Below are 22,843 nucleotides of genomic sequence, written 5' to 3' on the forward strand. Positions count from 1 at the left end.
TTATTCTTAAATGCAAAAGAAGTATTTCGAATATCACCTTAAACTCAGAACCATCAATTTCATTCTCATTATATTGATTGACAATGTATTTCTATTCTTAACATTTAACAGTAATTCATATTTTTTTCCTGTCATATTTATTTATTATTTCAATTTCAAGGCTGTCTGACTACACAGTTCAGCTAAACTTAAAAAAAATAAGACAAAACAATATATAACTGGAAAACTGAATCAAAAACATAAACAGGTGCTTAAGCACTATCCTAACTCTAACCCTAGGACTGTGAGAATGCCCAGGTCTTTAATAATATGAGAAATATCAAAACAATGGGAATAATATGAATCTCCAGGGGATAACACTGTATAAGGCAGGAGCCATCACTGAGAAACTATATATGCTGCATCTTGCAAGGTGACACTACTTATCCAGTGTAATCGCACCCAATTTTTCATCAGACAGGTAGAAAAATTCAGAGATAGACCATCCCTCAAATAGCCAGGCCTTTTGCCATGAAAGGCTTTGCAAGTGCATCCACCATCTTGAATTGTACTTGAAGTCTAGTGGTAGTCAGTGCAGCATTTAAAGCAGTGGGTGCTGGCATACATGCCACAATACATCAATTACTGCATGCGCTACTTTGTTCTGGACCAGCAGTAGTGGTAGAGAAAATTATAGCTGCTGAATTATAAATTGACCAGGAGATGAGTAATTGTCTGAAGGACTAATAAATAATAATATTTGTAGCTCAGGGTTGACACCAAGGACCCCTCATGTCTGAAGGACTTTTTGATCCAGGAAAAGGCACAATGGGGCACCAAATAAACTTGTGCAAAGTCCCCCTTGGCTATATCTGTCACCTGCACTTCAGGCAGGAGATCTGAATCCAAGAGGGCCCCCAGTTTGTATATTAGTAGGAGTAATGAATTACATTACAATTGGTTTAGTATAACTACATTAATCCCCTTTCCCTTCAGTTAATATTTATGGTAATTTTTTACACAAAACCTACCTTAATTTGTGTATTTTATGAAAAATATTGAAATAGAAATATTTAAATAAAGCATATTTATATAATATACAATATACAATATACATATAATATACAAATGGATGAAGACTATTGCTTGACATAGTGTAAGCCGCCCTGAGTCTTCGGAGAAGGGCGGGATATAAATGCAAATTAAAAAAAAAAAATTTAAAACTATAAGAGACTTTATGCAATCCAGGCTCTGTATACGCTGCTCATTGCTGCCAACAGTGTTTGTCTTTTATCTAAATATTGTTCACTATTGACAAATAGCTTTTTCAAAATAACAAGTATAGGGTTTTTCTCCTCTTTTGATTCTACTATCTGTTGCCACTATCCATTAATCAGAGTTTGAGAACCCTCAGTGTGAGTTTTAAAGGCTTCTTAGGCTATAGATTTTAGTATTCTTACTTGGTTTACGTTGGTCAGAGATGACATATCTTCAGAGTGGAGTGTTTCTGTTGTATATTGCCATACTTCTAACTTATCAAGACAGATATTTCATGGAAGAAAAGGGAGATATCCCATAGTAATTTCACATAATAATACTTTGTTTCCACCATCAAACTTTGATCACATTGTTTATTTTTTCTACTGGAACAAGATAGAGACAATTCATAAATTAAGAATAAACATATATTTTCAATATAGGGCTTAGATTTGAGATAAAACAATTCTATTATTACAATTTTATTTTGGTATTCTCCATACTAATTAATTTTTCATTTCTTGATAAATTTCAAATGTTAGGAATGTAATTCAAATTAAGTCATAGTGTCCTTTTCCAATCACTATTAAAGTTAAAATCAATGACCATCTCCAACTAATATATAATAATAATAATAATAATAATAATAATAATAATAATAATAATAATAATAATAATAATAATAATAATTTATAACTAAAGGTTTAGAATTGTTATTACAGCAATCATCATCAGAATAATTTTTAAAAAAAAATAATTTTTATTTTCATTTTCCAACATCATATTTATGTACAAACTATTATCCATCATTAATCATTAATTTTTATTTATTACTGATTCAGGCCTGCCCGATTGCCACTTCCTTTCTTCACAACCTCCCTCTCTACCCTCTACTACTTTCACATCCTTCATCTCCTTCACTTTACTACTTCCTCTCCTCCTTCTCCACTCCTCCCTTCTTCCACCCTATCTAACCTTCTTATTCCCCTCCTCCTTCTCTACTCTTTCCTACCTACTTTCTTCCCTCCTTCTACTCCTCTCTCCTTTTCTTTCTGAAATGGCAGTCGAGCATCCCCAATATCATTTTAAATTTTAATTTCATATCTTCAAAAATTACTGTACATTAATAATCAATCCATGTATCATTTCCCCCCCTTCCCGCCTCCTCCCCCTCCCCCCCAGACTTCCCAGAGCAAATACTGGGTATTATGACCAACAATCACAAGCTAAAGTATACAAAATACATAATCTCCCACCTTTAAAAATTTAAAACTTTAGATCCCCTCACAATAAAAATAAAGAGATAGGAAAGAATAATAAAAAGAAAAAAAGAAAAGAAGCAATACCAACTTCACATATTACTTCTTCTTACAGTCCATTTTTAAAATTAATCCATCTTCTCAAATTCAATTTTTTTTCCACTTGTATATTCCTTCAAATTTCATAAGTCCATTTCTCAAATTACAGTCCATCTTCTCGAACTCAAATTTTCATCACTTATATATTTCTTCAATTGCCATAACATTTAATGTCCGTTCTTCTTACAGTCCATTTTAAAAATTAGTCCATCTTCTAAAATTCAAATATTTCACCCACTTGTATATTCCTTCAAATTTCATAAGTCCATTTCTTAAATTACAATCCAACTTCTCAAATTCAAATTTTCATCACTTATATATTTCTTCAATTGTCATAACATTTAATGTCCAATCTTCCAATACTACTCCATCAATCAAATATCATTTCGAATAAAATCTCTTAAATACAATATTTCCAGCTTAACTTCATAACTTTTACTATCTATAAACATGTCAATTAAAACAAATAATCGTTTAAACTACATCCACAATATAACAGTAAACAGTTAAAATCATTACATCCACATTATCTAAATTCATAAATTTTACTTTCCATCCTTCACAATTAAATAATATCATCCCATAGATTTATACCATACAAATAGCAAATAACGAAAATCCTATAATTTATATCCTAAACAAATCAATTCCAAAAATTAACCATAATCATCATATTCACATCTTAAACATTCCTCCCCTCTCCCATTCTATTTTCCATCATTTCCAAACCAATTAACTTAGCATCTAACAACAAAGGATTCCCACTCTTTAAAACATTAATATAAAAATGTCTCGCTTTCATAACTGAATTAAGAAAATACTTTCTGCCTCTAAAATTCACTGACAATCCCATTGAACTTCCCACTTATGACTGTATGACTATAACTTGTTGCTGGCAATCTTTATGATTTATATTGATATATTGATCATCAATTGTGTTGTAAATGTTGTACCTTGATGAACGTATCTTTTCTTTTATGTACACTGAGAGCATAGGGGGCAGGGGGGGAGGGCTTTGTTCCAGGACCAGAGGGTTGTTCAATCTGTACGGTAAGTGGGAGAGGCAGATATGGCGGAGGGGGGGGGCGTATTGAGAGTTGGGAGCACGTGTTCGATGTTTGAAAGCGATCACGTGCTCCAGCCCCTCAGTTCCTACCCGTTCCTTGGGCGGCCATGATCCTCAGAGCCTGGACCTTCGGTTGATGTTATGTAATGCCCGGTCCATGGCTAATAAAGCTCCCCTGATTTGCGATCTTATTCAGGGGGAGTCCGCAGACCTTATGGGTATTACGGAGACCTGGTTGCGTCCAGAGGGGGTGTCCCCCTTGTTGAGCTGTGCCCACCAGGTTTCCGAGCATTTCATCAGCCGAGGGCCCAAGGTAGGAGTGGGGGGGTGGCAGTTGTTATTAAGGAAGATCTAGAGCCGAGGGAGGCCACTGTTCCTCAGATTGCCGGCTGTGAATCCCTCTATGTGAGATGGGGTCATAGGAATCAGTTGGGCTTGTTGATCGCGTACCTGGCTCCTTGCTGCATGACCACAGCCCTGCCCGAGCTGTTGGAGGTACTTGCCGCGGTGGCGGTTGAGACCCCCAGACTTATAGTCATGGGGGATTTCAACCTACCATCAGCTGGCTTGTTATCGACTGCAGCTCGGGAGTTCAAACTTCCATGACGGCCTTGGACCTGATTCGAGTAAATGATGACCCTCGCACATGGGGAGGCACGCTGGATCTGATTTATATCTCTGGACAGTGGTTAAATGATCTGGAATTAGATGATTTAGTAACAGAACCAATGTCATGGTCGATCATTTCTCCTTCGCCTAGACTTCCGAACCGCCACTCACCATCGCAGGAGGCGGAACCTATCGTTGGTTCCGTCCCAGGCGCCTGATGGACCCTGAGAGGTTCCTGACGGAGCTTGGGCCATTCCTGAGGATCTGGCCCATGGCACGACTGAGGAACTAGTTGCGGCCTGGGAACAGGCGCGGCTGGGGCCTTGGACCGTGTCATGCCTTTGCGGCCTCTGACCCGGCGCAGATCTCGTCCGGCCCCTTGGTTCTCCGAGGGGCTGAGGGAGATGAAAGCGGAGAAGGCGCCTAGAGAGCACCTGGAGGTCCAGTCGTTCCGAAGCTGATCGGACACTAGTTGGGTCCTATTCTAGGACCTACCTAGTGGCAATGAGGAGGCGGCGCGTTCTCGCCTCCACCCTCATTGCGTCGGCAGATAACCGCCCGGCCGCCCTGTTTGGTGACCGCTCCCTCCTTCATCAGGAGGTGCGGGATGACCCTTGCAGGGACGTGCCGAGGAGTTTAGTGGTTATCTATACGATAAAATCGCTCAGCTCCGGGATGGTCTGGACCGAAATTGGGATGATCCAAGCGAGAGGAGGCACGTCTTGTTGAGTCTGTTTGGGATGAGTTTGACCCTGTGGCTCCGAGGGCGTGGACAGGTTGTTGGGGAGGCTTCACGCCACTACATGTTTACTGGACCGTGTCCTTCCTGGCTGGTACTGGCCACTCAGGAGGTGACACGAGGCTGGCTCAGAGGATTATCAACGCTTCTTTGTTGGAAGGGGTTTTCCCTGCCGCCTTGAAAGAGGCGGTGGTGAGACCCCTCCTCAAGAAGCCTTCCCTGGACCCAGCTATTTTGGGTAATTATCGTCCAGTCTCCAACCTTTGCTTCGTTGCGAAGGTTGTAGAGAGTGCCGTGGCGCGACAGCTACCCCAATACCTGGATGAAACCGTCTATCTAGACCCGTTCCAGTCCGGCTTCCGACCCGGATACAGCACGGAGACAGCTTTGGTCGCATTGGTGGATGATCTCTGGAGGGCCAGGGACAGGGGTTATTCCTCTGCCCTGGTCCTATTAGACCTCTCAGCGGCTTTCGATACCATCGACCATGGTATCCTACTGCGCCGGTTGGGGATTGGGAGTGGGAGGCACCGTATCGGTGGTTCTCCTCCTATCTCTCCGACCGGTCGCAGACGGTGTTGACAGGGGGGCAGAGGTCGACCGCGAGGTGCCTCACTTGTGGGGTGCCGCAGGGGTCGATCTCTCGCCTTCTGTTCAACATCTATATGAAGCCGTTGGGTGAGATCATCAGTGGCTTGGGGTGAGATACCAGCTGCGCTGATGACACTCAGCTGTACTTTTCACCCCGGCCACCCCAATGAAGTTGTTGAAGTGCTGTCCCGGTGTTTGGAAGCCGTACGGGTCTGGATGGGGAGAAACAGGCTCAAGCTCAATCCCTCCAAGACGGAGTGGCTGTGGATGCCGGCATCTCGATTCAGTCAGCTGCAGCTGCAGCTGACTGTTGGAGGCGAGTTATTGGCCCCAAAGGACAGGGTGTGCAACTTAGGTGTCCTCCTGGATGAGCGGCTGTCGTTTGAAGATCATTTGACGGCCGTCTCCAGGGGGGCCTTCCACCAGGTTCGCCTGGTTCGGCAGTTGCGTCCCTTCCTTGATCGGGATGCCTTGTGCACAGTCACTCACGCACCCGTTACCTCTCGCTTGGATTATTGTAATGCTCTCTACATGGGGCTCCCCTTGAGGTGCACTCGGAGGCTTCAGTTAGTCCAGAATGCAGCTGCGCGGGTGATAGAGGGAGCTTCGCGCAGCTCCCACATAACACCGCTCCTGCGCAGACTGCACTGGCTACCTGTGGCCTTTCGAGTGCACTTTAAGGTTTTGGTTATGACCTTTAAAGCGCTCCATGGCTTAGGGCCTGGGTACTTACGGGACCGCCTGCTGTTACCGCATGCCTCCCACCGACCCGCACGCCTCACAGAGAGGGCCTTCTCAGGGTGCCGTCCGCCAAGCAATGTCGGCTGGCGGCCCCCAGGGGAAGGTCCTTCTCTGTGGGGGCTCCCACACTCTGGAACGAGCTTCCCCCGGGTTTACGCCAAATACCTGACCTTCGGACCTTTCACCGCGAACTGAAGACATATCTTTTTATTCGCGCGGGGCTGGCTTAGATTTTATTGATTTTAAAATCTTTATTATTAATTTTAAATGGGTTTTAGTTTTTATATATTTTAAATTTTTAGGCTAATTATAATAAGTTTTTTAATCTTGTATTTTAAACTGTATATTTTCTTGTCCGTTTTTATTTTGCCTGTACACCGCCCTGAGTCCTTCGGGAGAAGGGCGGTATAAAAATCAAATAAATAAATAAAATAAATAAAATATGCACCAAGACAAATTCCTTGTGTGTCCAATCACACTTGGCCAATAAAAAATTCTATTCTATTCTATTCTATTACTGCATGCGCTACTTTGTTCTGGACCAGCAGTAGTGGTAGAGAAAATTACAGCTGCTGAATTGTAAATTGACCAGGAGATGAGTAATTGTCTGAAGAACTAATAAAGAATAATATTTGTAGCTCAGGGTTGACACCAAGGACCCCACATGTCTGAAGGACTTTTTGATCCAAGAAAAGGCACAATGGGGCACCAAATTAAAAAAAAAAAGTCCCCCTTGGCTATATCTGTCACCTGCACTTCAGGCAGAAGATCTGAATCCAAGAGGGCCCCCAGTTTGTATATTAGTAGGAGTAATGAATTACATTACAATTGGTTTAGTATAACTACATTAATCCCCTTTCCCTTCGGTTAATATTTACGGTAATTTTTTACACAAAACCTACCTTAATTTGTGTATTTTATGAAAAATATTGAAATAGAAATATTTAAATAAAGCATATTTAAAACTATAAGAGACTTTATGCAATCCAGGCTCTGTATACACTGTTCATTGCTGCCAACAGTGTTTGTCTTTTATCTAAATATTGTTCACTATTGACAAATAGCTTTTTCAAAATAACAAGTATAGTGTTTTGTTCCTCTTTTGATTCTACCATCTGTTGCCACTATCCATTAATCAGAGTTTGAGAACCCTCAGTATGAGTTTTAAAGGCTTCTTAGGCTATAGATTTTAGTATTCTTACTTGGTTTATGTTGGTCAGAGATGACATATCTCCAGAGTGGAGTGTATCTGTTGTATATTGCCATACTTCTAACTTATCAAGACAGATATTTCATGGAAGAAAAGGGAGATATCCCATAGTAATTTCACATAATAATACTTTGTTTCCACCATCAAACTTTGATCACATTGTTTATTTTTTCTATTGGAACAAGATAAAGACAATTCATAAATTAAGAGTAAACATATATTTTCAGTATAGGGCTTAGATTTGAGATAAAACAATTCTATTATTACAATTTAATTTTAGTATTCTCCATACTAATTAATTTTTCATTTCTTGATAAATTTCAAATGTTAGGAATGTAATTCAAATTAAGTCATAGTATCCTTTTCCAATCACTATTAAAGTTAAAATCAATGACCATCTCCAATTAATATATAATAATAATAATAATAATAATAACAATAATAATAATAATAATAACAACAACAACAACAATAATAACAATAATAATAATAATTTATAACTAAAGGTTTAGAATTGTTATTACAGCAATCATCATCAGAATAATTGATGATTATCAATTATCCAAAATATTATCCAAAATATGATGGGTTTCATAAATTAATTAGACTTCACACATATCACATGAAGTCTGAAGACAATAATATGGGAATTTTAATGATTAGCAAATGTATTACCATACTGAAAGTCTCATGACTAGAGTTCATCTCATCAGGGGCCTTTCTGAAGCCAAAGTGAAAAAGTAGAAAATGGAAAGTGAAGTAATGAAAGGAAACATAAGAGACAATTATTTTGAGGAGTGGGGGAAAAAGGGGGAGGAGAAACAAATGACATCCCTTTTTCTTGTGCATCATGATATTGCAGATATGGATGTAAAGGGAAGAACCTATATCACAAATTTATGTTCACTTTGTCATTATGACAAAATACATGATAGAAGTACAAAATCCATTCATTTCTATATGTGGGGAAAAGGTCCAGCCAAGCTACACATTGATGATATTGAATTTAGTAGCATAGACTTCGGGGTGGCGCCACGGTGATGTGGTACAGGGAAACTAGATTCTGTTCTCCATGTCCAATTTTCTGCATTTGGAAGCTGATAACAGCAAAGCGGGTCCTTGAAGGGACTGCAATAGTGAGGGGAGCATCCAGGGGTGATGGGGATAGGAGTAATCTCCCATTACAAAGGGTGGGTGCCCTGAAAACTGGTGCAAAAGAGACCAGCTGTCACGGTGAAGTCCAGAGACGTGGCAGCCGAGTGAATAGGACAAGAATCAGAAACTGAGAAGCGGCAGAAGTGTCGGTGGCTACGGGGGAAAAAGCGTAAGATACCAAACTATCTCTCCAGTGATTGGATTTACAAAAAAAAGTACTAAGAAGTGAATCTCTGAGGAGGAGGTGGTGGCGCCTTAATGGTGAGAGCGGAGAAGGAATTAATGTGGATTGGCAAGGAGGGAAAGTGATTGTGCGGGTGGACCAGGGGTGAAATGCTCCTGGTTCGGACCGGATCGCCCCATCCAGTAGCAATGGCGGCGGATGGTTCAGAGAACCAGTAGCAAAAATCCCTCCCCCCCCCGCATGCCCAGCTGAGCTGCACGATCATCAGAGGTTTTTTTAATTTATTTTTAAAAGCATTTTTTTAAAAAAGCCTCTGATGATCAGGCAACTCAGCTAGGATTGTCAGAGCCATTTAAAAGCATTTTTTCTACAACCTCTTTGGCTGAAGAGGCTGTAAAAATGCTTTTAAAGGGTTCTGGCAATCAGGCAACTCAGCTGGGATCTTCAGAACTCTTTAAAAGCATTTTTTCTACAACTTTTTGGCTGAAGAGGTTGTAGAAAATATGCTTTTAAAGATAAACAAAAAAAAGTTGGCCACGCCCACCCAGTCACATTACCACCCCCACCTCCCACCAAGCTTACCAACAGAACCAGTAGTAACAAATTTTACATTTCACCCCTGGGATGGACTCAAACGGCTGGTGTACTGGAAAGCTGGAAAACTGACTTGTCAAATAAAACTTGTGGTAGAAAGTGGCAGGAAGGAAGAAAAAGCTTTTTTTCTGGGAAAAAAGTGAAGCGAAAGACAGTGACAATGCAAATTGAAGGTAGTTGTCATTTTGAAAGCAGAGAACAAGGAAGTTGTGGAGTGTGCAGAAGGACTGAAGATTAAGAAATGTGGTAATCTAAATGAAAGACTCTGAAGGGGACTCACATTTAAACAGCTGTACGTTGTGATTACTTTAGATACTTTAAATTCTTACTGTATATTTTAAACACTTAGATAAATTCCAGACTTATTACTGTGATATTTATACTGAATTACTAACGTTAAACTTTAATACTCCATATAAACATATTGACTCTACTGTATTGAAACTTCGTATAGATTTAAGTAATTAACTAGTCTTAAATATCTAGTTGATTAATAATTGTATATATATATAGATCCTCATATTTAAAGTATTGCTTTCTTACATACTGAGTATAGTTAACTATAAAATATATAAAAATATATTTTATGAAAAAATTATATATATATATATATATATATATATATATATATATATATATATATATATATATATATATATATATATATAGGTCTTTGGTTGTTCGGGTTTTCTCCATGTAAAATTGGAAATGTCTTGGCGGCGTTTATAAGTCTCATTCCATCTTCAGGCTTCAGCTTCGTGCTTCTGGGAGCAATGTGTGATCGCAGCTGTTTCTTCCTTTTAACTGCTAGTGGGGTTTGAACTGATTGGGTGGGAGCTTGGCTGTGCTCTGATTGGATGGGGTTTTCTGTGCTCTGATTGGCTGGGGTGTGTCCTGTGTTGGTGGGGGCTTGGTTGTGCTCAGTCTAGTCTGTGCTGCAGGGGGATTTGAGCTGGTGAGCTGCATAGCTGTTGTTTGGCTTTGTGGTCGTGCTACATCTTCATAGTGGGTGTCAGTCTGCTGCATGAATGGATTGGAGGGGTTTGAAATGGCTAATGTTGCAGCTGCGGTCTGGCTTCTGGTCCTTGGTCGTGCTTCATGATCAGTGTGGGTTTGGGTCTGCTTTCTGGGTGGATGTGCGGTGGTGACATCCTGTGTGGACCTTGTGAGTGTGGGTCTGGTGTCATTCCTCGTGTTAGGGACTCGTTTGTCAATAAAGGCGGGTTTCCAAATGGCTGGTAGGCGGGAGGTGTCATCTCGTTTGTTCATGCTGTGTGGGCGTTTTTCTATCTCAATGGCTTCTCTGATTATTCTGTTGTTAAAGTGTTCAGTTTTGGCGATAGTTCTGGTCTTTTTAAAGTCAATATCATGTCCTGTGACTTTAAAGTGTTGGACCAGGGAAGAAGTTGGTTCCTCTTTTTTGAATGAGTTCTTGTGTTCTCCAATGCGTGCACTTATTCTTCTGTTGGTTTGTCCAATGTATGTGGTGGGGCAGGCGGTGCATGGGATTTCATATACTCCTTGATTTTCTAACTCAATTTTGTCTTTGGGGTTTCTTAGGATGGTGGATATTTTCTGTTTGTGCAGAATGCTGTCTTGATGTTGTGTTTGTGGAGGATCTTGCTGATTCTGTCTGTGGTGCCTTTTATATATGGGAGGAGGGCTGTGCCGTTTTCTTGTTCTCTGTCTTGGATTTTAGTGGGGGGTTCTTTTTGGATTAGCTTGGTAATCTTATTTCTTTGGAATCCATTGGATGTTAGTACGTTAGTGAGAGTGTCTAGTTCGGGTTTTAGGTGTTGTTCATCAGCTAAGCATTTTGTTCTGGAGATGAGTGTCTTGGCTACGGAGTTGATCTGTGCTGGGTGGTGGTGTGAGAGTGCGTGCAGATAGCGGTTTGTGTGTGTTTTCTTCTGGTAGATGGTGTGTCCTAGGGAGCCATTGGGTTTTCTGTAGACTAAGACATCCACATTAGTGGGGGGTTCTTTTTGGATTAGTTTGGTAATCTTATTTCTCTGGAATCCATTTGGAATCCAATCCCGAATAACCAAAGATCTACATACAAACACCCGCGAAAACCTCAGAAAACATATATATATATATATATATATATATATATATATATTCTGTGAGCGATATAGAGAGAGGAAGAAGTGAATAGCAGAGAAGAGTTGGAAACAAAAAGTCAAGAGGAGCAACAGTTAGAAGAAAAGGAACTAGAACAAGACACGAGAGAGAAAAGTGATATAGAAGCCCAAGAAAGAGAAGGAGAGAGAACAAGAAAGCAAAGGGAAATGAGACAAAGGAGAGGAATAATGGCAACAAATAAGTAGTGGAATGGAGGAAGAATTGAAACTATTTTTGGCCAACATAATGGATTAAATTCACCAAAAGAAGACAAGTAATTGCTAAACTCCAAAAAGATAATATGGACCTTATATACTTACAGGAGGTTCACATGAAAAAAGGAGAGGGTAACCTTCTGGAAGCCCCCAAATTGGGTAAATCATTTTCAGCAGAAACAAAAAAAGAGGGGAATTGAAGTTTGGTTAAAACCCAAAGAAATACATGCAGATGAAGAGGAAAAATGTTACTGATTGAAATATCAATAAAACAAAAAAGAATATTACTTGCACCAAATGTTAAACAAAAACAATATTACAGTAAATTACACAATCAAATTGTAGAATTGGAAATGGATAATATATGCTTACTAGGGGATTTCAATGGTGGTTGACCCAGAAAAAAGACTACAAAATAGGAAGTAAAAAAAATTATGAAAGAAGAACACTACCAAAAACTTTCTTTGACATGACCAGAGAGTTAAATTTAAAAGATATTTGGAGAGAAATCAACCATAACAGAATCAATATACATACTTTTCCAATCTGCACAACTCGTGGTCCAGGATTGACATGGTCTGGATGGATCCAGAAACAGGAAAAAATGTAGAGGAAATAGAAATAAAACTGAATACTTGTGCAGATCATAATCCGTTAATAGTTAAATGGAAAGGGGAAGAAAAAAGGAAAACGAGATGGACCATAAATCAAAGGATAATCAAAGAAAAAAATTATATTCAATATATGAAAAAAGAATTATTGTTTTTTCTAAAAGAAAATTGGAATGAACAGACAACTATTCAAAACCTGTGGGACACAACTAAAGCTTATGTTCAGGGTCTTACAATGGCATATACAATACAAAAAAACTAAAATAAAAGGGAACAATATACAATTGCAAGAGAAATTGGGAAAGTTAGAATATAAAATGCAGAAAGAACCTCAAAACCAGGAAATTAGGGATGAAAAAGATATAATTAAACATAGATTAAATCTAATTACACAAGAAGAAATAGCCCAAAAAAATAGATTAACCATATTGAAAACGCCAATAAACCGGGGAGATAGTTGGCCTACAAATTAAAAAAAGAAAAGAAATTAATACAACAACTTAAAGATGAGAAAGGGATAACACATGATCAGAAGGAAGAAAAAGAAGATATAGCAATATGGTATTACCAAAATTTATACAGTCGGGAGAACATAGAGGAAGATGACATTAAAAGATATCTACAGCAGAGAAATCTCCCAACCCTACCAGAAATAACAAAAGAAACATTAGACGAAAAAATAATGACGTTAGAATTAAAAAGGACAATTCAAAAACAAAAGAGTAATCAAACACCAGGTCCAGATGGAATTCCAGCAGAATTTTACAAAGAATTACAAAAACCATTGGAGAACCTACTATTAGAAATATATAACAAAGTATTAGAGCAAATTTAGTAGCGTAGTGCCTTTGAATTTTGCCATTCCTGTTATACCTACATAGCACAGGTTGTAATGGACAGATATATGTGCATGTAAATATATGTAAGTTATATATTTTGGTGTTCCTTGTTATCACTCACCATTCTGACTTAAGTTTGTAAGATATTTGGGGCATTGAAAGCTCTGTAATTATGTGAGAGAATTGACCAATTGGAACCAATTAAATAGATACATTTCTAATTATCAATAGGAATATATAGAGCTTACAGAAATTCAAGTATTGTAATATTGCCTTAGTGTGGTGATGTAATATATTCCTGGACAAAGAATGCTAGGACTGTACGCCAAAAGCATATACTAACAGAATTATACAAAGTATAAATGTCAGCCCAGAAACATAGCCAATGATAGCAATATTATAGGAAAATGGACAGCAGCAAAATAAGAAAATGTTGGAGATAGGTAAACATTTTAGTGTCAGTGAAAAAGCATCATTTCATACTGTGCAAGAGAATAATTCTATATTTTACCAAGAATTCCATATAAATTGGCAATATAATGTGAGAGATCAGATGACATTAATCATCCTACTGGAGAAGAGTGAAGAGTTATTACTTGAGCTATAGTTGAACCTGCTAGAATTTCTGAATATTCTTCAAGACAAGTCTCATTAAACATTACAATACTCTGACTGATGAGACACCAGAGGCTACATGATATTGAGCAATGCCTCCTGCTGTTAGAAAGATTGCTGTTAGAACATAAGATAGAGCTTGTAAAGATCCTCTTAGTCACATCTGTTCCCCGAAATTATGAACCAGTTCTAGTCAGGAAATTGTGATTCCATTCAGAAATAAATAATATCTTTCTAGATAAGCAATCCTCTAATTCCAGAACCAGTCCATGTTGCTGGGATTAAATCTCAATTTTTTGATACCTACCCAACTTCCAAATTCCTGGATAGAATTTATAAATGATGCAAGGTAATAAATGATGCAAGGCAACTTACCTATGAACTGAATGTTCAAGGTCAATAGATAAAATTGCCTTGCATCATTTATTCCAGTAATTTCTATAGGAGAAACCTTACTACAGCGAAAGGAGCCCAGAGGGATCTATACAAATGTGATAGATAGATGGATGGATGGAAGGATGGAAGGATGGATGGATGGATGGATGAATAACCAAATATTCATTATCTATTTATAAACTAGCTTTTTATCAACGAAGTGGACAGATGAATCAGTTTTACTCTGTAAATTAAATGCTGGGTTTGAAAATTGAACTACTATATGTATTATGCTTTCCCCCTTGTTCCTTTTGGTTTTTGGTTTTTCTCTTTCTTATTTTCTTTTTGTATATTAAGCCATAAAAATGAAAGATAAAATTCTGGGATAACCATTCCAATTAAGCAAGCACCCACTTGCTTAAAGGTTGTTTTTTTTTGCCAATTAGACTACAACATTGTTTGCAATAGTCTCAGATTGAATTCAAACACGTGGTCCTTATGAATTTTAAGATAAAATTATTTTCACTTTAGATTACTATTTTGAAAACAAGCAAGAGGAATAAATCCAAACCTTAATTTATATCTTTACTTTCAAGTGGACAACATAAATATTTACTAATTTATGAATTTGTAACTTTTCTTAAATTGTAAAAATATTATTTTCTTTACTCAGTACCTTATGTTATAGTTTCATTGCTAAGTACATTTTGCTTAGTTGATAGAAAGCATAGGGAATCTGCTCAACCTAGGTGTCTTTCATTTGTCCTATTCCAAAGTGTTATTCTATCTGGCATATTAGCTCTGCATGGCTTGTCTCAAATGCACATGGGGAACTATAAATCCATCAAAATACAATAAGAGAAGATGATGACACTGCAATTAAAGCTTTAATTTATAAGATAGGATGTATTCTCAGGGAAACTCTTTGTCCTAGAGTGCAGTAATGAAACTTATTTTTATTACCAATGAATAAATGAAGATGACTGCATTTTAAAGTGGAGCCTTTTAAGAAACCAAAAGCTTTGTGCTTCTGATCACATACTTAAGCCAAAGTTGCTTAAAGCATTGTGTTCTCCCTGAACTTCTGTTCTATCCACTTTATGGAATTTGAAGTTTATACATTTATGTAATTTTATACTACACATTATGCTATGTACCTGTAGTGTTCTTGATGTCCGAATTTTTCACTTTCATCTTTGACTCTCAGGATTAGCCACTCCAAGTCTTCCTTGCTTTCTGTGAACAATGTTGTCTCATCTGCATATTGGAGGTTGTTGATATTCCTATATCGCTGATTTTAACTAACAGATGGAGCTTGGGCCGTTCCCTGAGGATCTCGCCCACGGCACGACCAAAGAACTAGTTGCGGCCTGGGAACGTGCCGCGGCTGAGGCTTTGGACCGTGTCGTGCCTTTGCGGCCTCTGACCCGGCGTAGATCTCAATTGGCTCCTTGGTTTTCTGAGGAGCTGAGGGAGATGAAATGCCGGAGAAGACGCCTAGAGAGTACCTGGAGGTCTAGCCGTTCCGAGGCTGATCGGACACTAGTGAGGTCCTTTACTAAGACCTACCTAGTGGCATTGAGGGAGGCGAAACGTTCTTACGTTTCCACCCTCATTGCATCAGCAGATAACCGCCCGTCTGCCCTGTTTCGGGTGACCCGCTCCCTCCTTCATCAGGAGGGGTGGGATGACCCCTTACAGGGTCGTGCTGAGGAGTTTAACAATTATCTATACGATAAAATCGTTCAGCTTCGGGATAGTTTAGACCAAAATTGCGATGATCCAAGTGAGATGACGGAGATGCATCTTGTTGAGGTTGTTTGGGATGAGTTTGATTCTGGGGCTCTCGACGACGTGGACAGGTTACTGGGGAGTTACATGCAACTACATGTTTACTGGACCCGTGTCCTTCCTGGTTGGTGCTGGCTACTCAGGAAGTGACACGAGGCTGGCTCCGGGGAATTATAAATGCTTCTTTGTTGGAAGGGGTTTTCACTGCTGCCTTGAAAGAGACGGTGGTGAGACCCCTCCTCAAGAAGCCTTCCCTGGATCCAGCTATTTTGGGAAATTATCGTCCAGTCTCCAACCTTCGCTTTGTGGCGAAGGTTGTAGAGAGTGTGGTTGCATGGCAGCTTCCCCAGTACCTGGATGAAGCTGTCTATCTAGACCCGTTCCAATCCGGCTTCCGGCCCGGTCATAGTACGGAGACAGCTTTGGTCGTGTTGGTGATGACCTCTGGAGGGCCAGGGATAGGGGTTGTTCCTCTGCCCTGGTCCTATTAGATCTCTCAGCGGCTTTTGATACTATCGACCATGGTATCTTGCTGCACCGGTTGGAGTGTTTGGGAGTAGGAGGCATCGTTTATCGGTGGTTCTCCTCCTATTTCTCTGACCGGTCACAGACAGTGTTGACAGGGGGGCAGAGATCGACCGCGAGGCGCCTTACTTGTGGGGTGCCCCCGGGGTTGATTCTCTCGCCTCTCCTGTTCAACATCTATATGAAGCCGCTGGGCGAGGTCATCAGTGGCTTTGGGGTGAGTTACCATCTGTACACTGATGACACACAGCTGTACTTTTCCACCCCAGGCCACCCCAATGAAGCTGTCGAAGTGCTGTCCCGGTGCCTGGAAGCCGTACGGGTCTGGATGGGGAGAAACAGACTCAAGCTCAATCCCTCCAAGATGGAGTGGCTGTGGATGCCGGCACCCCGGTACAGTCAGCTGCAACCGCAGCTGACTGTTGGGGGCAAGTTATTGGCCCCAGTGGAAAGGGTGCACAACTTGGCTGTCCTCCTGGATGGACGGATGTCGTTTGAAGACCATCTGGCGGCTGTCTCCAGGAAGGCCTTTTATCAAGTACGCTTGGTCCACCAGTTGCGCCCCTTCCTTGACCGGGATGCCTTATGCACAGTCACTCATGCTCTTGTCATTTCTCGTTTGGATTATTGCATGGTCTCTACATGGGGCTGCCCTTGAAGTGCACCCGGAGGCTTCAGCTAGTTCAGAATGCAGCTGCGCGGGTAATAGAGGGAGCCATACGTTGCTCCCATGTAACACCACTCCTGCGCAGCCTGCACTGGCTTCCTGTGGTCTTTCGGGTGCGCTTTAAGATTTTGGTTACCACCTTTAAAGCGCTCCATGGCTTAGGACCCAGGTACTTACGGGACCGCCTGCTGTTACCTTATGCCTCCCACCGACCCGTACGCTCACACAGAGAGGGTCTACTCAGGGTGCCGTCCGCCAAACAATGTCGGCTGGCGGCCCCCAGGGGTAGGGCCTTCTCTGTTGGAGCTCCTACTCTTTGGAACGAACTTCCCCCTGGTTTACGCCAATTGCCTGATCTTCGGACTTTTCGCTGTGAGCTGAAAACACATTTATTTATTCAAGCGGGACTGGCTTAAAAGTTTTATTAAATTTTATTGGGGCTATGTATGAATTTTAGGGTTTTAAAATTGACTGTTTTAAATTTTGGCCATTTATATAATTATGCTTGGTTTTAAGTTTTTTGTTTTAATGTGTATATTGTATGGTTTTATTACTTAGCTGTACACCGCCCTGAGTCCTTCGGGAGAAGGGTGGTATAAAAATCTAAATAAAACTAAAACTAAAACTAAAAACAATTGTAGATTCCTCCAAATCTGTTAAATTGCTAATTATTAATTTCTTTGAGAGTTTTAGTCACTGAGGTAAAGGTAAAGGTTCCCCTCGTACATACGTGCTAGTCGTTGCTGACTCTAGGGAGCAGTGCTCATCTCCATTTCAAAGCCAAAGAGCCAGCGCTGTCCGAAGATGTCTCCGTGGTCATGTGGCCAGCATGACTCAACGCCAAAGGCACACGGAACACTGTTAGGTGGTCCCTATTTTTTCTACTTGCATTTTTATATGCTTTCGAAACTGCTAGGTTGGCAGAAGCTGTGAAAAGTAACGGGAGCTCACCCCATTACACGGCAGCACTAGGGATTTGAACTAGCGATTAGTCACTGAACAAGAAAGCAAATTCAATTATATTCTAGAAATATATCATAAATGAGTGTAGTAACAAAAAGTACAGTAACCAATATAAAAATGTGTAAGAAAAAATGGATGATTAGCTGTCCAGTTGCCTTTTCAAAAATTAAAAAAACCGCATGTGATTCAACAGAAAATGAGATTTTCATCAAGAGAAAAGGGTAAACGTGAAAAGAATAACATGGTTTTATTAGCTGTTAAAATCAGTGGTAGGAATATCAACAACCTTCAATATGCAGTTGAGACAACATTGTTTTTGTAATTTCAAGCTTAAATAGCCACTAGACAATATTCCAGCAAAGGTATTTTATATTGTGAATATTTGTCCTGTGTAGACTCTGGAAAATATATTATATTCTGAACCAGAAAGTAACTGTTGAAAAAAGCCCTCAGTTAATACTAAGCAGAAGTGTTGAGGGGTGAATAATTTTATTTTCAACATTTAGTTTACAAATACAGTTTAAAATTCATTTTATACTTAATAAATGCATCATGTGTTTCAGAATGGAATGTTTCTTTTTCTGATTTACCAACTCCATTGTTGCCAAGTACAACTTGGACTCTTTGGAACCAATGCACTAGGAAATTCTGCTTTCAAGTAAGATTTTATACTTTATACTTTCCAGCATTTCTTAGTTTTACTTGCCCAATCATTTCTCTCTGTCTCTGCCTATGCAGAGATGATGGATTGGGGAGAAGAGCAGCCATGCTTCTGCAGCTAATAACCTGGTATCACAAAGTCACCTCTCATTTGTTCAGAATCATATTTTTATGTCTCATTGGTGCTCATGAGAATGTGCAACAGCTTGAAGAGGTCAATGAATCCAAGATGTCCGACATAATAGAAAGAAACCCCTTTTTCATCCAGTCTTTAGGAATTCTTATTCACATGCTTCTAAAAATATTTTAATAACAAATGAAACTATTATGTGCAAACATGTTTATTACATATTCTTCAGTCTCTAAGAAGTACTTTTAGATGTATATATTGTTACGTAAAAGGGACGTGTTGGCTTAGTGGCCAAGACGCTGAGCTTTTTGATCAAAAGGTTAGCAGTTTAGCAGTTCGAATCCCTAATGCTGGGTAATAGGGTGAGCTCTCATTACTTGTCCTAGCTTCTGCCAACCTAGCAGTTCGAAAGCATGTAAAAAATGCAAGTAGAAAAAATACCTTTGATGGGAAGGTAACAGCATTCCATGCACCTTTGCTGTTGAAAGTTGTACTTTTGGGTACAACTTAGTTGATGATATTGAAAGCCACCAAGAAGTCAAGAAAAGCAAGGATGAATGCACCACCTCCATCCTACTCCTGCCAGAGATAATGTAGAAGAGTGATCAATGCTGTATCTATCCCATATCTGAGTCTAAAACCAGACTGAAATGGATAGAGATAATCCATTTCATTTAAAATCCTCTGGAGTTGCAGTGCTATCACCTTCTCAATCACTTTCCCTAAAAAAAGGAAGGTGAAAGTTTGGATGGAAATTATTAAGCCATGGTGGCACAGTGGCTAGAATGCAATATTACAGGCTGCTTCTGCTGACTGCCAGCTGAATGCAATTTGGCAGTTTAATTCTCACCAGGCTCAAGGTTGACTCAACCTTCCATCCTTCCGAGGCTGGTAAAATTAGGACCCAAATTGTTGGGGGCAATATGCTGATTCTGTAAATTGCTTAGAGAGAGCAGTTTGAAGCACTGTGAAGTGGTATATAAGTCTAAGTGATACTGCTAACATGGGTCTTAGAGTGTAAGGTGGCAATGGCTACTGAGATTGAGCTGGGGAGCAGGACTGCAGATTCATGGGGCAAAGGATGCCTCAAAGGACAAAGATAGGAGGGGAGATAGGTGAGTGGGTGGGGGAGATGAAGACAGTCCCTTACCTTACTGAGGCTCAGGATTGGGAGGGACCAAAACCAGGTTTGGATTTACGTGGATCCTTATATAATGACTGGTAAAATTCACTTATCAATTGGGGATTGCCAGGATTGAGGTCACATGTACTAAGATGACCTCTTGCTTTATGACCATATCACTCAGTGACCAAATTCTGGTCCTGATTGTGTTGTAAGTTGAGAACTTTCTATATCTTCAGTGAAAGAGAAACAAGACATGAAAACATGTTCATTGTAATGAGAAAAAACTGCTATAGGCACTGTCAGTCATGGTACTGCTTTGCTCCTAATTGTTGTTCTCTCCTATCAGTTCCTCGAATATAAATTTTCATGAACGAAAACTCCAGAATTAATTGAAGAATACCAATATTAGGTATAGGAAAGTTAAATAAGGAAACAGCATCTAAAACACAAAACATCAATCAGCAACACAACTGTGTTTTTCAAAGCATTCATTCAGTTTCAAAATTGCTACAAAGTATCTTTGATTAGTTTCAAATCCAAACCAAATCCAAACTAAATTACCATTGCTAATTATACTCCATGAAGTATACTTCATACTTCACATGAAAAAGGTTAACCATATCTAAATTATTGTTTACTCTTTGTTCAATAAATTCCTTTTGCTTGAGTTATATACTATTTGTTTTATATTATGTTATTTTAATTCCACTGTTTGGATAGAGTGTATTAAGTATGAGAACAAATATTTTTTGGCATTCGTAGTTTTAAAACTGAACCAATGATATGATTCTACTTAATTTAGTGATGGCATTTTCATTGTAATTTAAGAGGCAATTTATTCTCCCCTTAACTTCATAAAATAAAACTCTGTGTTAAAAAGCTCTTGCAAACCAATGATTTCACTATCATACAAGTAGTCCTTACATAGTGATAACAATTGGGATCAGCAATTCTAGAGCTAAGAGACACAGTTCAAGCAATGGTAAAATCATTTTTAATTGTGGGGTGGTGGTGTTTGTGACTCCTTTTAAAAGAAGCCATTGCTGGACCTCACATTCTGGAGAACAATAGTACTTAGTTTTATATACTGCTTTGCAGTGCTTTAAAGCCCTCTATAAGCATATTGCCCCCAACAATTTGGGTCCTCGTTTTACTGAGACCTTGGAAGAATGAAAGGCTGAGTCAACCTTGAGCCTGGTGAGATTCGAACTGCCAAATTGCAGGCAGTTGGTAGTCAGCAGAAGTTACCTGCAGTACTGCATTCTAACCACTGTGCCACCACAGGTTAATTACCCAGTTATTTTATGTTATCTGGTTCTCCACCATTCCATCTGAACTTCACCAGTGCATACTTTCTGAATCATGCTTGACCCATATTGCATCTCACTTGTGCACTCTTTCTGGCCGGCATCTCTGCGCAACCCTTCAATCCCTGCCCCACATGTCAGAAGCCATATTGGTTTCTGGCCTTGGATTTACAATTTCCTGCTGGCTTTCACACTGATTTTCTCCCTCCATGGGTAAAGCAATCAGGGAGGGAGGGAGGGAGGGAGGGAGGGAGGGAGGGAGGGAGGGAGGAAGGAAGGAAGGAAGGAAGGAAGGAAGGAAGAAAAAAAGAAAGAAAGAAAGTTTACGATGCTCTCTGCAAGTTCCCACAAGAACATTTAATGGAGAAACCAGAAGGAAGTCAGAAATCAGAAGTCACTTCCACTCCTGCTGCTTTTTTGCCACCCATTCAATTTATTTGTCTAGTTCGCTAGGGAAAAATCTCTTAAACAATGACCCACAGGGCACATGTTTAAAAGAAGCAATGTTGATAGATGTGGTTAGAAATAAAAATTGGAGAGGTTGTGAAAAGTAAAGGCCAAAGTGGTACCAGTGATGGTAGGAGCACCTGGGTATGTGATTCCTATGCTGGGAGAGTGGCTCTGGCAGATCATAGGAAAGTTAACATAGCTCTCTGTTCAAAAAAGTGCAGTGATTGGAACAGTTAAGATCCTCAAAATACCAGACTTCTGGTAAAGATTCTAAGTTTGAGGAATATATATGCCAACCATAAAAATGAGAAGGGAATATATTATATTATATTATATTTCCACACTGATTTTACATAACCTATGTTATCACAAGGCACTTAATAGTAGATACAACTAGCCTATGTTTGCCAATACAAAATTTGAACTGCCAGTCTTGACATCACTTATTTCTTCATTTGGCCCTTGTAATGAGACAATTTAGCTGGAAAGAGTACTATGCTATATTGTTGGAAAATATCAACAATCCTATAATTATAATTTCTATCTTCTGGAATCACAGTTGCTTACTTCAATGATCTTTGAAAATAAGTTTTTTCCTATTTGCCTTCTTTTGTTATGAAAAAATTAACCAAGGAGAAATTTCCTGACAATTAATCAGTGGAACAACTTGCCTCCAGAAATTATAAATTTATTTATTTATTTATTTATTTTTATTTATTTATTTGATTTTTATACCGCCCTTCTCCCGAAGGACTCAGGGCGGTGTACAGGCAAGATAAAACATACAATGTACAAGTTAAAATGCATTTAAAAAACTTATTTTAAAATTAGCCTGAAAAAATTAAAATATGCCGTGAACTAAAAACCCCATTTAAAATTAATCAAATTTACAAAATTTAACATTAAAATTCAATTCAAGCCAGCCTCGCGCGAATAAAAAGGTGTGTCTTCAGTTCGCGACG

The sequence above is a fragment of the Ahaetulla prasina genome, chromosome 5 (assembly GCF_028640845.1).
Source record: "Ahaetulla prasina isolate Xishuangbanna chromosome 5, ASM2864084v1, whole genome shotgun sequence".
Classification (NCBI taxonomy): domain Eukaryota; kingdom Metazoa; phylum Chordata; class Lepidosauria; order Squamata; family Colubridae; genus Ahaetulla; species Ahaetulla prasina.